Genomic DNA, 13,946 nt, shown 5'->3' with positions numbered 1-13,946 from the left:
TCATCTCCAGTGATGATCTTTCTGCTATCTTCCATCCGCCTCCTTCTCTAACTCCTTGTTCTCTTCTCCTGTGCTGATCTGCTGTTCTCTTTCACCCGCCTCCTTCTCTAACTCCCTTTTCTCTTCTCCTCTGCTGATCTGCTGTTCTTTCACCCCGCCCCCTTCTCTAACTCCCGGTTCTCTTCTCCTGTGCTGATCTGCTCTTCTCTTTCACCCCGCCTCCTTCTCTAACTCCCTGTTCTCTTCTCCTGTACTGATCTGCTGTTCTTTTTCACCGCCTCCTTTTGTAACTCCCGGTTCTCTTCTACTGTGCCGATCTGTTGTTCTCTTCTACCCGCCTCCTTCTTTACCTCCCTGTTCTCTTCGGTTGTGCTGATCTGCTGCTCTCTTCCACCCCACCTCCTTCTCTACCTCCCTGTTCTCTTCTCCTGTGCTGTTCTGCTGCTCTCTTCTACACCACCTCCTTCTTTAACTCCCTGTTCTCTTCTGCTGTGCTGATCTGTTCCTCTCTTCTATCCGCCCCCTTCTTTAACTCCATGTTAACTTCTGCTGATCTGCTGCTCTATTCTACCCTGCCTCCTTCTCTAACTCCCTGTTCTCTTCTCTTCTCTTCTACTGTGCTGATCTGCTGCTCTCTTCCAGGCCACCTCCTTCTTTAACTCACTGTTCTCTTCTCCAGTGCTAATCTACTGTTCTCTTCCACCTACCTCTTTGTTTAACTCCGTTCTCTTCTCCTGTGCTGATCTGCTGTTCTCTTTCACCCGCCACCTTCTCTAACTTTCTTTTCTCTTCTCCTGTGCTGATCTGCTGTTCTTTCACCCCGCCTCCTTCTCTAACTCCCTGTTCTCTTCTCCTGTGCTAATATGCTGTTCTCTTCTGCCCGCTTCCTTCCTTAACTCCCTGTTCTCTTCTCCTGTGCTGATCTGCTGCTCTCTTCCACCCCACCTCCTTCTTCAACTCCATGTTCCCTACACCTGTGCTGATCTGCTGCTCTCTTCCACCCGCCTTCTTCTTTAACTCTGTTCTTTTCTCCTCTGCTGATCTGCTGTTCTCTTCCATCGCCTCCTTCTTTAACTCCCTGTTCTCTTCTACTGTGCTGATCTGCTGCTCTCTTTCACCCGCCTTCTTCTTTAACTCTGTTCTTTTCTCCTGTGCTGATCTGCTGCTCTCTTTCACCAGCCCCCTTCTCTAACTCCCGGTTCTCTTCTCCTGTGCTGATCTGCTGTCCTCTTTCACCCCGCCTCCTTCTCTAACTCCCTGTTCTCTTCTTCTGTGCCGATCTGTTGTTCTCTTCTACCCGCCTCCTTCTGCAACTCCCTGTTCTCTTCGGTTGTGCTGATCTGCTGCTCCCTTCCACCCCACCTCCTTCTCTACCTGTCTGTCCTCTTCTCCTGTGCTGTTCTGCTGCTCTCTTCTACCCCACCTCCTTCTTTAACTCCCTGTTCTCTTCTGCTGTGCTGATCTGCTGTTCTCTTCAACACACCTCCTTCTCTAACTCCCTGTTCTCTTCTCTTCTCCTGTGCTGATCTGCTGCTCTCTTCCACCGCCTCCTTCTCTAACTCCCTCTTCTCTTCTCTTCTCCTGTGCTGATCTGTTCCTCTCTTCTACCCGCCCTCTTCTTTAACTCCATGTTAACTTCTGCTGATCTGCTGCTCTATTCTACCCTGCCTCCTTCTGTAACTCCCTGTTCTCTTCTCTTCTCTTCTACTGTGCTGATCTGCTGCTCTCTTCCACGCCACCTCCTTCTATAACTCCCTGTTCTCTTCTCCTGTGCTAATGTACTGTTTTCTTCCACCTGCCTCTTTGTTTAACTCCGTTCTCTTCTCCTGTGCTGATCTGCTGTTCTCTTCCACCGCCTCCTTCTCTATCTCCCTCATCTCTTCTCTTCTCTTCTCCTGTGCTGATCTGCTGCTCCCTTCCACCCCGCCCCCTTCCCCAACTCCCTGTTTTCTTCTCCTGTGCTGATCTATTGCTCTCTTCCACCCGCCTCCTTCTCTAACTCCCTGTTCTCTTCTCTTCTCCTGTGCTGATCTGCTGCTCTCTTCCACACACACAACCACACAAACAAAACCACACACACACACACAACCACACACACACACCCACAACCACACACACACAACCACACCAACACACAACCACACACCCACCCACACACACAACCACACACACAACCACCCACACACAACCACACACACACACAACCACACACACACAACCACACACAACCACAAACACAACACACACACAACCACAAACACAACACACACACAGCCACACACACAACCACACACAACCACACACAACCACACACACACCCACACACTCAACCACGCACACAACCACAAACACACAACCACACACACAACCATACACACACAACCACACACCCAACTACACACACAACCACACACCCAACCACACACCCAACCCCACACACAACCACCCACACAACTACACACACACAACTACACACACACAGCCACACACAACCACACTCACACACAACCACACACAACCACACACACAACCACACACACACAACCACACACACACACACAACCACACACAACCACACACACACAACCACACACATCTATCTATCTATCTATCTATCTATCTATCTATCTATCTATCTATCTATCGCCCTTTCTCTATCTATCTATCACCCTCACTCTATCTATCTATTGCCCTCTATCTATCTATCTATCTATCTATCTATCTATCTATCTATCTATCTATCTATCTATCTATCTATCTATCTATCTATCTATCTATCTATCTATCTATCTATCTATCTATCTATCTATCTATCTATCTATCTATCTATCTATCTATCGCCCTCACTCTATCTATCGCCCTCACTGTATCTATCTATCTAATGCCCTCACTCTATCTATCTATCTATCGCCCTCACTATCTATCTATCTATCTATCTATCTATCTATCTATCTATCTATCTATCTATCTATCTATCTATCTATCTATCTATCTATCTATTGCCCTCACTCTATCTATCTATCGCCCTCACTCTATCGCCCTCACTCTATCTATCACCCTCATCCTGTCTATCTGTCTATCTGTCTATCTATCGCCCTCACTCTATTTGTCTATCTATCGCCCTCACTGTATCACCCTCACTCTATCTATCGCCCTCACTCTCTATCTATCTATCAATCTATCTATCTATCGCCCTCACTCTGTCTATCGCCCTCACTCTCTATCTATCTATCAATCTATCTATCGGCCTCACTCTATCTATCTATCGCCCTCACTCTATCTATCTATCGCCTTCACTCTATCTATCTATCTATCTATCTATCTATCTATCTATCTATCTATCTATCTATCTATCTATCTATCTATCTATCGCCCTTACTCTGTCTTTCTATCGCCCTCACTCTATCTATCTCCCTCACTCTATCTGTCTATCTATCGTCCTTACTCTATCTATCTATCGACCTCACTCTATCTATCTATCTATCTATCTATCTATCTATCTATCTATCTATCTATCTATCTATCTATGTATCTATCTATCTATCTATCTATCTATCTATCTATCTATCTATCTATCTATCTATCTATCTATCTATCGCCCTCACTCTATCTATCTATCTATCTATGGACAACCTCGCCAAGCTCGGACTCAAGCAACTGGTGAACACCCTCACCCACTATGCTGGACACATGCTTGACCCCGTCTTCTCCTCCAGCAAGTACATCTCCTTCAGCCACTCCACTGGACTACACTGGACAGACCACAGCTGCGTCCACTTCAACTTTCGGAGATCCACGACCCACACCCACACGCAACAGGTTCCCCGCAGAAACTGGAGCAAGATCACCGCTGACCAGCTCAACACCGCCCTCAGCCAGAACCCGCACACCAACACGATGGACCCCAACGAAGCAGCCCGCAACCTCACACAGTCGCTCACCGACTGCGCTGATGAACTCGCACCACTGAAGAAACCTCCCAGCAGACCCGGCAGCAGGAAAGCCTCGTAGTTTACCATCGAACTCAAAAACTCCAAGAAAACCTGCTGCACCCTCGAGAAAGCCTGGCGCCATGACCAGACAGCAGAACACATGACCGCCCTCAAGAATGCCACCCGCAAACACCACCAGCTGATCCGAAACACCAAGAAAACAGCATTCAAAGAAAGACTGGACAACAACACCCACAACAGCAAGGAGCTCTTCAACATCGTCAAGGAGCTCTCCAACCCCAGCGCCTGTAACAACAACGTCACGCCCTCGCAAGACCTCTGCGACTCACTCGCCTCGTTCTGCGACTCACCTCGCCTCGTTCTGCGACTCACCGCAAGATCACCGACATACACAACAGCTTCGGCGCACGTACCCCGCACCCAACCGCCGAACAAGCGCCCCCAACCACAACCCTCTACACCTGGACCCCTCTCAGCACCGAAGACACCGCCCGCATGATGAACACCATCCACTCCGGCTCCCCCACCGACCCCTGCCCACACCACATCTTCAACAAAGCCGACTCCACCATCGTACCCCATTTCCGGAACATCATCAACAGCTCCTTCACATCCGCCACCTTCCCGGAGAGCTGGAAACATGCCGATCTGAGCGCCCTCCTCAAGAAACCCACCACGGACCCCACGGACCTGAAGAACTTCCGCCCCATCTCGCTCATCCCCTTTACAGCCAAAGTCATCGAGAAGACAGTCAACAGTCAACTCTCCGCCTTCCTTGAGACCAACGGATCCCTCGACCCCTCACAGTCCGGATTCCGAGCAAACCATAGCACCGAGACCGCCCTCATCGCAGCCACCGACGACATCAGGTCCCTGCTCGACAACGGGGAGACTGCTGCCCTCATCCTCTTGGACCTCTCAGCAGCCTTCAACACCGTTTGCCACCGCACCCTTATACAGCGCCTCAGCAACACCGGAATCCAAGAAGCGGCCCTGGAGTGAATCATCTCGTTCCTTGCCGGAAGAACCCAGAGAGTCTGCCTCCCCCCGTTCCGCTCCGCGGCCACCGAAGTCATCTGCGGCGTACCGCAAGGATCCTCACTCAGCCCCACCCTCTTCAACGTCTACATGAGCCCCCTCGCAGCCATCGCCCTCCAACTCAACCTCAACATCATCTCCTACGCCGACGACACCTAGCTGATCCTCTCCCTCACTAACGACCCCGCCACCGCCAAAGCCAACCTCCAGGAAGGAATGAAAGACGTCGCGGAATGGATGAAGATCAGCCGTCTAAAACTGAACTCAGGCAAGACGGAATTCGTCATCCTCGGACCATCTCCCGCCGCCTGGGACGACTCCTGGTGGCCCCCCACCCTGGGCAGCGCACCCAAACCAACGGACCATACACGCAACCTGGGCGTCATCCTGGACTCCTCCCTCATGATGACCAAGTAAGTGAACGCAGTCTCATCATCCTGCTTCAATACCCTGCGCATGCTCCGAAAGATCTTCCGATGGATCCCCACCGAAACCAGGAAGATGGTCACCCAGGCCCTCGTCACCAGCCGCCTGGACTACAGGAACACCCTCTACGCTAAAACCACAGCCAAACTCCAGAAAAGACTCCAGCGCATCCAGAATGCCTCAGCACGACTCGTCCTGGACATCCCCCGCCGCAGCCACATCTCTGCCCACCTGAAAGACCTACACTGGCTCCCCGTCAACAAGAGGATCACGTTCAGGCTCCTCACCCACGCACACAAGGCTCTCCACGACATGGGCCTGAAGTACCTCAACAGCTGCCTAACTTTCTACAAACCTACCCGCCAGCTCCGATCCGCCAGCCTCGCCCTCGCCTCCGTCCCAAGAATTCAAAAATCCACAGCCGGAGGAAGATCCTTCTCCTACCTAGCAACCAAGACATGGAACTCCCTCCCCACTAACCTACGGCTGACCCAGGATCACCGCTCCTTCAGGAAACAACTCAAGACCTGGCTGTTCGAGCAGTAGCTACCCCCCCTCCCTCAGCGCCTTGAGACCCTTACGGGTGAGTAGCGCGCTTTACAAATTTCATGATTGATTGATTGATATCTATCTATCTATCTATCTATCTATCTATCTATCTATCTATCTATCTATCTATCTATCTATCTATCTATCTATCTATCTATCGCCCTTACTCACTCTATCTATCTATCTATCTATCGCCCTCACTCTATCTATCGCCCTCTATCTATCTTTCGCCCTCACTCTATCTATCTATCTAGCTATCTATCGCCCTCTATCTATCTATCTAACTCCCTCTATCTATCTATCGCCCTCACTCTATCTATCGCCCTCACTCATCTATCTATCCCCCTCACTCTATCTATCTGTCTATCTATCGCACTCACTCTATCTATCGCCATCACTCTATCTATCGCCCTCACTCTCTATCTATCTATCTTTCTATCGCCCTCAATCTATCTATCGCCCTCACTCTCTATCTATCTATCTTTCTATCGCCCTCAATCTATCTATCGCCCTCACTCTATCTATCTGTCTGTTGCCCTCACTCTATCTATCGCCCTCACTCTCTATCTATCTATCAATCTATCTATCTATCTATCGGCCTCACTCTATCTATCGCCCTTACTCTATCTATCGCCCTCACTCTATCTATCTATCTGTCGCCCTCACTTTATCTATCTATCTATCGCCCTCACTCAATCTCTTTATCACCCTCACTCTATCTATCTATTGTCCTCACTCTATCTATCTATCTATCTATCTATCTATCTATCTATCTATCTATCTATCTATCTATCTATCTATCTATCTATCTATCACCCTCACTCTATCTATCTATCACCCACACTCTATGTATCTATCTATCTATCGCCCTCACTCTCTATCTATCTATCAATCTATCTATCTATCGCTCTCACTCTATCTATCGCCCTCACTCTATCTATCTATCTATCGCCCTCACTCAATCTCTTTATCACCCTCACTCTATCTATCTATTGTCCTCACTCTATCTATCTATCTATCTATCTATCTATCTATCTATCTATCTATCTATCTATCTATCTCCCTCACTCCTATCTATCTATCTATCTATCTATCTATCTATCTATCTATCTATCTATCTATCTATCTATCTATCTATCTATCTATCTATCTATCTCCCTCTATCTATCTATCGCCCTCTATCTATCTATCTATCTATCTATCTATCTATCTATCTATCTATCTATCTATCTATCTATCTATCTATCTATCTATCTATCTATCTATCTATCTATCTTTCGCCCTCACTCTATCTATCTATCTATCTATCTATCTGTCTATCGCCCTCTATCTATCTATCGCCCTCTATCAACCACACACACACACACACAACCACACACACACACACACACACACAACCACACATACACACACAACCACACACATACACAACCACACACACAACCACACACATCTATCTATCTATCTATCTATCTATCTATCTATCTATCTATCTATCTATCTATCTATCTATCTATCTATCTATCTATCTATCTCCCTCACTCTATCTATCTATCGCCCTCATCCTATCTATCTGTCTATTGCCCTCACTCTATTTGTCTATCTATCGCACTCACTCTATCTATCGCCTTCACTCTATCTATCTATCGATCTCCCTCACTCTGTCTATCTATCTATCGCCCTCACTCTATCTATCTATCTCTTGACACACTCCGCACTTATTCAAGTAGTCATCGCCCTGGTCCTTTCTCGCCTAGATTTCTCGAACAGTCTGTACTTAGGGCTCCCAGCAGGTTTGCTCAAGCGACTTCAGTTCGTCCAGAATCAGGCGGCTAGACTCATCTGGAATCTACCCAGACGGCAATCTATCAGGCCAGGTCTAGAAAAACTTCACTGGCTACCGGTGGCCCAAAGGATCACCTTTAAAACAGGTTGCATCACTTTTAAAGCCCTACATGATAAAGGCCCCAGATTCATCAGAAACCTGGTATCTAACTATGCCCCCTCGTGCAACTTACGATCTGCGCACAAAGGCTTGGCAACTGTCCGTTCGTTTAAGAAGAAACGCCAAGGAGGTAGTTGCTTCCATCATTTGGCGGCCATCTTTTGAAACTCCCTACCACTTGTCTTAAGACAATGTCAGGACCTCCTGATTTTTAGACAATCTCTCAAAACTTGGCTTTTTAAAGAGGCGTATGCTTAGAGCAACTGTGTTTTGTGCCCTGTTTTACTAGTCAGCACCAAGAAACCTACGGGTGTATGAGGGCTTAAGAAGTTTATTTTAACATAACATAACATAACGTAGAAAAATATTGTACTAGGCAATCATTCGTAAATATGCCCCTTTAGTTAGCCTAAAAGCCTTTTTCTTTCAACTCTTGCTCATAGCTTAATAGACGGTTATCTTGAACATTTTGCTTAGCACCAGCAACTTGCTTACGAATGTGCTGACTTTAAGTTGATGTTTCTTTAGTATTATCACACCACATTAGATCACATACCTAATACAATGAGCTTTGCTGTGACTGCTTGAATAAATAATAAATTAGATATATTTTATTAAAGCTTCACAAAATATTATTGCTAGTTTACACTCATCATATCCGACTTGCTTTGTATTCACAATGGGCATAGAGCGCATCTTATAGCTTAGGTCAGAAGGTCCTCATGAGAAGTTTCCTCCATGTAACAAAGTCCTGATAAAATGTATTACACTATATCGGCGTGAATGTTTACCATGGGAATCAGGAGAAGAAACATCAGAAGTTGACGGCACCATCAGATGAGCTCTTTCCATTGCATGAGAGGAGCGAACGTCTAATAAGTTCGATACATTATTGTGTGATTTTATATTAATGAGTGTTCCTAACTAATAGGAATAAGGCTCTCTCAGACTCTGATCCAGATCCTTTCCCCTTGCCTTGAGACACTTCTACTGTAGAGTTCATCCTTTATTTCTGTTGCCTGCAGCTACTGCTAAAGGTGGCTTTATTTTTTCTTCATCTAAAGACCTTTTCTGATCAGTGCTACGGCAACAGTCATTCTATTATTGACAGTTGCTATTGCAGCAGTAGGGAACTCAGCTGAGTTTCCAGAACGACTCTTTATGGGTAGTTCGTTTTATATTCTGAATCTTACTCTTTTACGAAAATAACCCTTCATAGGTTCTATTTGGGGTAGGTTAGGTTGCCTTAGCTAGCTTAGTGACAATTTTCCTTTATGAAATACTTTGTATTGATTTATGCTGTCTAATAAACATTTTATTGATATTTCTGTAAATTGACTAATCTGAACAAAGATGACAAAAACAAAACTAATCCTTTAAGGTAAATAAAGGTGTTGAAACTTCATCAACCTCTCATCATTGACTTACTATTTATAATCTTATTGTTGATGATATATGCGTAGGTCATGTCTTAGTTCTTGTTCCATTCTTCCACAGTGGCAAAGGCCCATTGACCTTTCAAGAGCCATTAGGGGTAAGGATGAAATATATAAGTTGGGTGTTTAGTCTTAAATACCATTCTTAGCTAATCCTCAGGCTCCCCCAATATTATTACTTGCATTATTTTGTTATTATTACACATGTTAACACTGTCTGGGCTAAGGTTTAACCTCATTAGTTTAACATCCAAATACGCAACAGAAAGGGGACCAGTCAATCCATTGCACGGCAACATGTGTTATTGTGGTTTTTTGTTGTTGTAACTGTTGATCTGTTTGAGTTAGAAACAGAATTTGTGTTATTTAAATCTGGTGATTATGCAGCAGATGATGTATTATGTACCAAATGCACCAAATCCATAATACTGTGGAAAATGCCACAGCGGCAAAATCCCGTAATTCCAGTTGCCCTAGTATTTGTTATTATTGGTAGAATACATTAATAGGAGTTAAGTGGTTATTAGTTCGGGGCTGCAGGGTATGTAAATGCATGCAGATGTTTTGTAGGTTAATAGATGAGACAGAGAAGATTAGGTATTGTTAGGTGGTAGAGTTATGATTTCAAAAGGAGAGGTTGTGATCTTTGAAATGAGTTGTGGGCATTTTGCAGAAGTGCAGGAATAGAGGGTAAGGCAAACATGCTTGTAATTTACAGAAGGTGGTGCTCGAAGAAAGGAAAAATAAGTATACAGTGCAGCAGCTGCTACCTACCTGCATGCTAGAAGTGGGTGAGCGCACAAATTAACAGCGAGAGCCCGAGCCAAGCCTATATGGCTCGGTTCTAAGAGCCCAAGCCGAAATGAAAACATTTGCCATGTAAATTACGCAGCAAACATCAGGAAAAAATATGATAACATCTCTTCAGAGTTCAAAAAGGTGTATTTCCTTATCATGCACACGCTTTTTACCTTAGTACATTAAATTATATCCATTCATTGAGGGATATTTATTAATAGTTATAGTTTTTAAACATGAGCTTAGGAACATTCCTGCCCTAACAACAATGCCATCAGCGAACTAAGAGGCAAGTCAGTTGTCGTGTACAATTTATATGGTCTAGATTTTATCACAGATGGAGCAACAATATATTCTTGAGAGGTTTCTATACAGCGCTTATCCTGATCTCAGATATTTGAAGGTGCTCTCATAAGTGATAATGAAGAAAAAGAAGGCTTGGAGAAATAAAATATTTGCCTGGGATCACACATTTTAATCAAGTGGGGAAGCTGAAATTATTCCCATGTTTTCTGCTTTCACATTGTGCAATTCAGCCACTTTGTGGAAATCTCTTTTGCACTCCTTTTTTTACATCAAAGGTCAATGTGTTGTCTTTAATTCTTGGCACCTGAGGTTAGACCATGAATGGCTAGCAGAAGCCACATAAAAGCAAAGCCATGTTGGACTCGAGGGCCCAAGAGGACATACAGCTAAGCCAGAGCCCGGCATTTGGCTCCAGCTTTCAGTGGCTAACCAACTTCTAATGTATGCCAAATTTGGAAAGAGCAAAGAGTGAGATTTAGAAAAATAAATCAGTTGAATTTAATGTCCTCATTGATAGATATGCATTGAAGTGGAGGCAGTTGTAGGCAGCAGAAAAGAAAAATAAAGTAATTTTTTGCTTCTAAAAATCAGGACCCTCTCAGCTGATTAAACAAAATTGCATGTAGGTGCATTTGGCATAAAAGAGTAGGATGTTGTGCAAAGGTGCTACGGGTTCAGTTTTCTTATTTTTGACATTTCCATGTATGACGCTATATCACATGGGTAAAAAAACAAAGGCTCCTGAAGGAATCATTTCACACAAAGTCACAAAGTTAATTAACTTGTAAATACAGTATAGAACAAAACCCATCAATACAACTTAGGTTCAAATAAGTACATTCATAATTCAGTCGATCAATGGTTTAAGCAATGCCACTGCATACTGTCTTGAATGGACTCATGTGCCATCTACTAGGAAAAAGGATTCTGAGAGTCCTTTTTTGTAATAATTGTGATTTTGTTGAGTTGCATCTACATTTTCAAAGATCACTACTGGGACTCCAAATATCACTGTAACCTCTTAAGAGTGCTGGTGCGCTGTTTCTAGAACCTGGAGAGGTTTTGGAACAGTAATAAATATGCATATTCATATCTTGTTCTTGAAGTATGCCTTGCTCAAATCATTGGTCTAATTAATTCTGAATGTAATGCAGTCTCTTGGGGATTATTGTGTTGCACTATTGTGTGTTAATTCTTTATCAGAACTATCACATCAGACCCTATGTTTATTGTTCCTTGTGCCTGGTCCAATAAAATAAGATACATTTTAAGAATTGTTCTCTTTTGTACAATGTTAAGGTCTAAAGACTGCCTTAAATCAACTATGACACTCAAGAAGGGTTTTTATGTTGTGCTGAAAGGGTGTCCTGGCATTAGACGTGTATTCACAGATTAGGAGACTGGTTAGTTGGAGTAATTGAACATCCACATTTTAGGATGAAAGCGGGGGGCAAGGGAAATTTGATGGAGGGCTGATTGCATGCTGTTTCAGTTTTTTGCAGCAAGATGAATGAAAGACCAGCCGCCTGTTCTGGAGCGAAAGATGCTGGGAATAATTGCAAAATTTGGGTCAGTAGATCATAGCCTCTGAGTGAGAGTGTGCAAGGAAACTCTATAATCCCGTAAGAGGGACCCATATTCTGTGGCGCCTTATGGACAAAGCAAGAGTTTTGAACAGTAGGTCTCTCAGATTGTTAAAAATGGAACAGTGGCTGTGAGGTAATAGAAATTTTCAGGTAGCCAATGTGTCCCCCACTCGCACCCTATCCATGCACCCATGTTCCTTGTATGTCGTGTAACTTCTTTCCTGTTCATGCTAGAAAGACGCATATGCATTTGCGTCCAACTTTAACATGTCAACTATCCCGTCCTGCATGAAAATTCCATTCATTAGGCTTCTAGGCCTATGGTGCCAACGTCTTTACATGGTGCACTTTCACGTTTTCTCCATGTTTCCTGGCCCAGTCGAGCTAGGCCCTTAAACGAGGCTCCAAGTCTCTTCTGTCTCTGAAAGCTGTATGCATCCCTGACCTCTGCCTTACATCCTGCACAGACGAGCGGTGCCCGGCTCGGCCTGCTTGCCTGCCAACACGTTATTCTGCCTACAGTTATCTGCTCAGCCTCAGCGAAAACACATTCCAGTCTAGTGAAATAGGTAAACATATTCCCGGCTGCAGAGCAAAGGGCCCTGCCTTCCTGTCTCCATGCAGGTAATTTACTGCTCTCGTTACCATGGTAGGCCCATGGCCCCCGCACTCTACATGAAGATTCATATGCACGCACTAGCGTTCAGTATTGAACGGCCTCTGCTCGAGAGACCTTTTACTTCAGACACTACATCCCCCAAACATGAGATACCAGATATGCTATAGGTACAGGTCGTTCTGACACCCCAGACATTAGTCTCCTCTACTCGTGCAAAAGTCAAAGCCCCCAGCTCTCCCCAGTTACACGTCATGCTCAGTTGTGCGCGCATATAGGTCAAGAGTTTCTGCTGATCCTGCAAACTTTTTCTAAGCATCCACCCATTTGTGATGTTTCATGTGACGTTTCTCTGACATGTCAAGTGCACGCCCATGTGTACGCCTTTTTACCCGCCTCCTGTTACGCACATGTGTTCTTATCTCTCTCTTTTTACCTGTTACGCCTACTGTATCCATTTCATTTATACTGTTTTACTATATATAATGTGAGATGCTAATAAAACGTTGAATGTCCCTTCCTGAACCTTAGTGGTGATGGAACTCGATGTCCCATACCTCGAGGTATTTCATTAAAGCCCGTATGACTCAGATTCCACGGACTCTGCCTCTCATTTGATTGAACTATCCTTTTGACTTTTAATTATATGGAAAAATGATACGGTAATTTTATTTACCACATAATTTGGCACCCGAACAGGAACCCCCCCCCCCCCCCCTTTCCCCACTCGCCGGTGATATACCGCAGGCCTTGACCCCTTCTGCAGCTGTGACGGAACCAGTGCACTCCTGCGGGTTTTCCTGCTAATCTCCCTCAGGCCTACGGAGGAGACGGTGACTGTGACCCGGCATCCAGACGAGGCGGTGAGGAATGCGGAGGATCCCGACCTGAGCCCAGAGTCGAGAGAGCAAGGTCCGAGGTATCCGGAGGCCCACCTGTTCCGAAGCGCAATCGTAGCTGCCAGACGCCGTACCAGTCCAGTCCAGTCCAGTTTCCGAGGCCTTCAGTTCTTGCTTCCCGGTGAGTACCGTTGTTGGGAACGCATCTAGACGGGTTCATTAATTTGTGCCCGGTCAAGACAGGTCTGGGTACACAGACCTGGTCCAGACGTGTTCACTTAGGTGAATGCGGTATGACGTGTCTCTTTATGGGACCGGTATTGTCTGTACTATTTTAGCAGTGCATCTAGTAATCCAGTATTCTAGTATTGTTTCTCGAGACTTTCAGGATTTGTGTTTTCTATGTACCAGGTAATATCAGTCTGACATGTCGCAATGTGTTTAATGTCGTGGT

Source organism: Lissotriton vulgaris, chromosome 2_1 (genome assembly GCF_964263255.1).
Source record: "Lissotriton vulgaris chromosome 2_1, aLisVul1.2, whole genome shotgun sequence".
Lineage (NCBI taxonomy): Eukaryota > Metazoa > Chordata > Amphibia > Caudata > Salamandridae > Lissotriton > Lissotriton vulgaris.
This window is presented reverse-complemented; position numbering follows the sequence as displayed.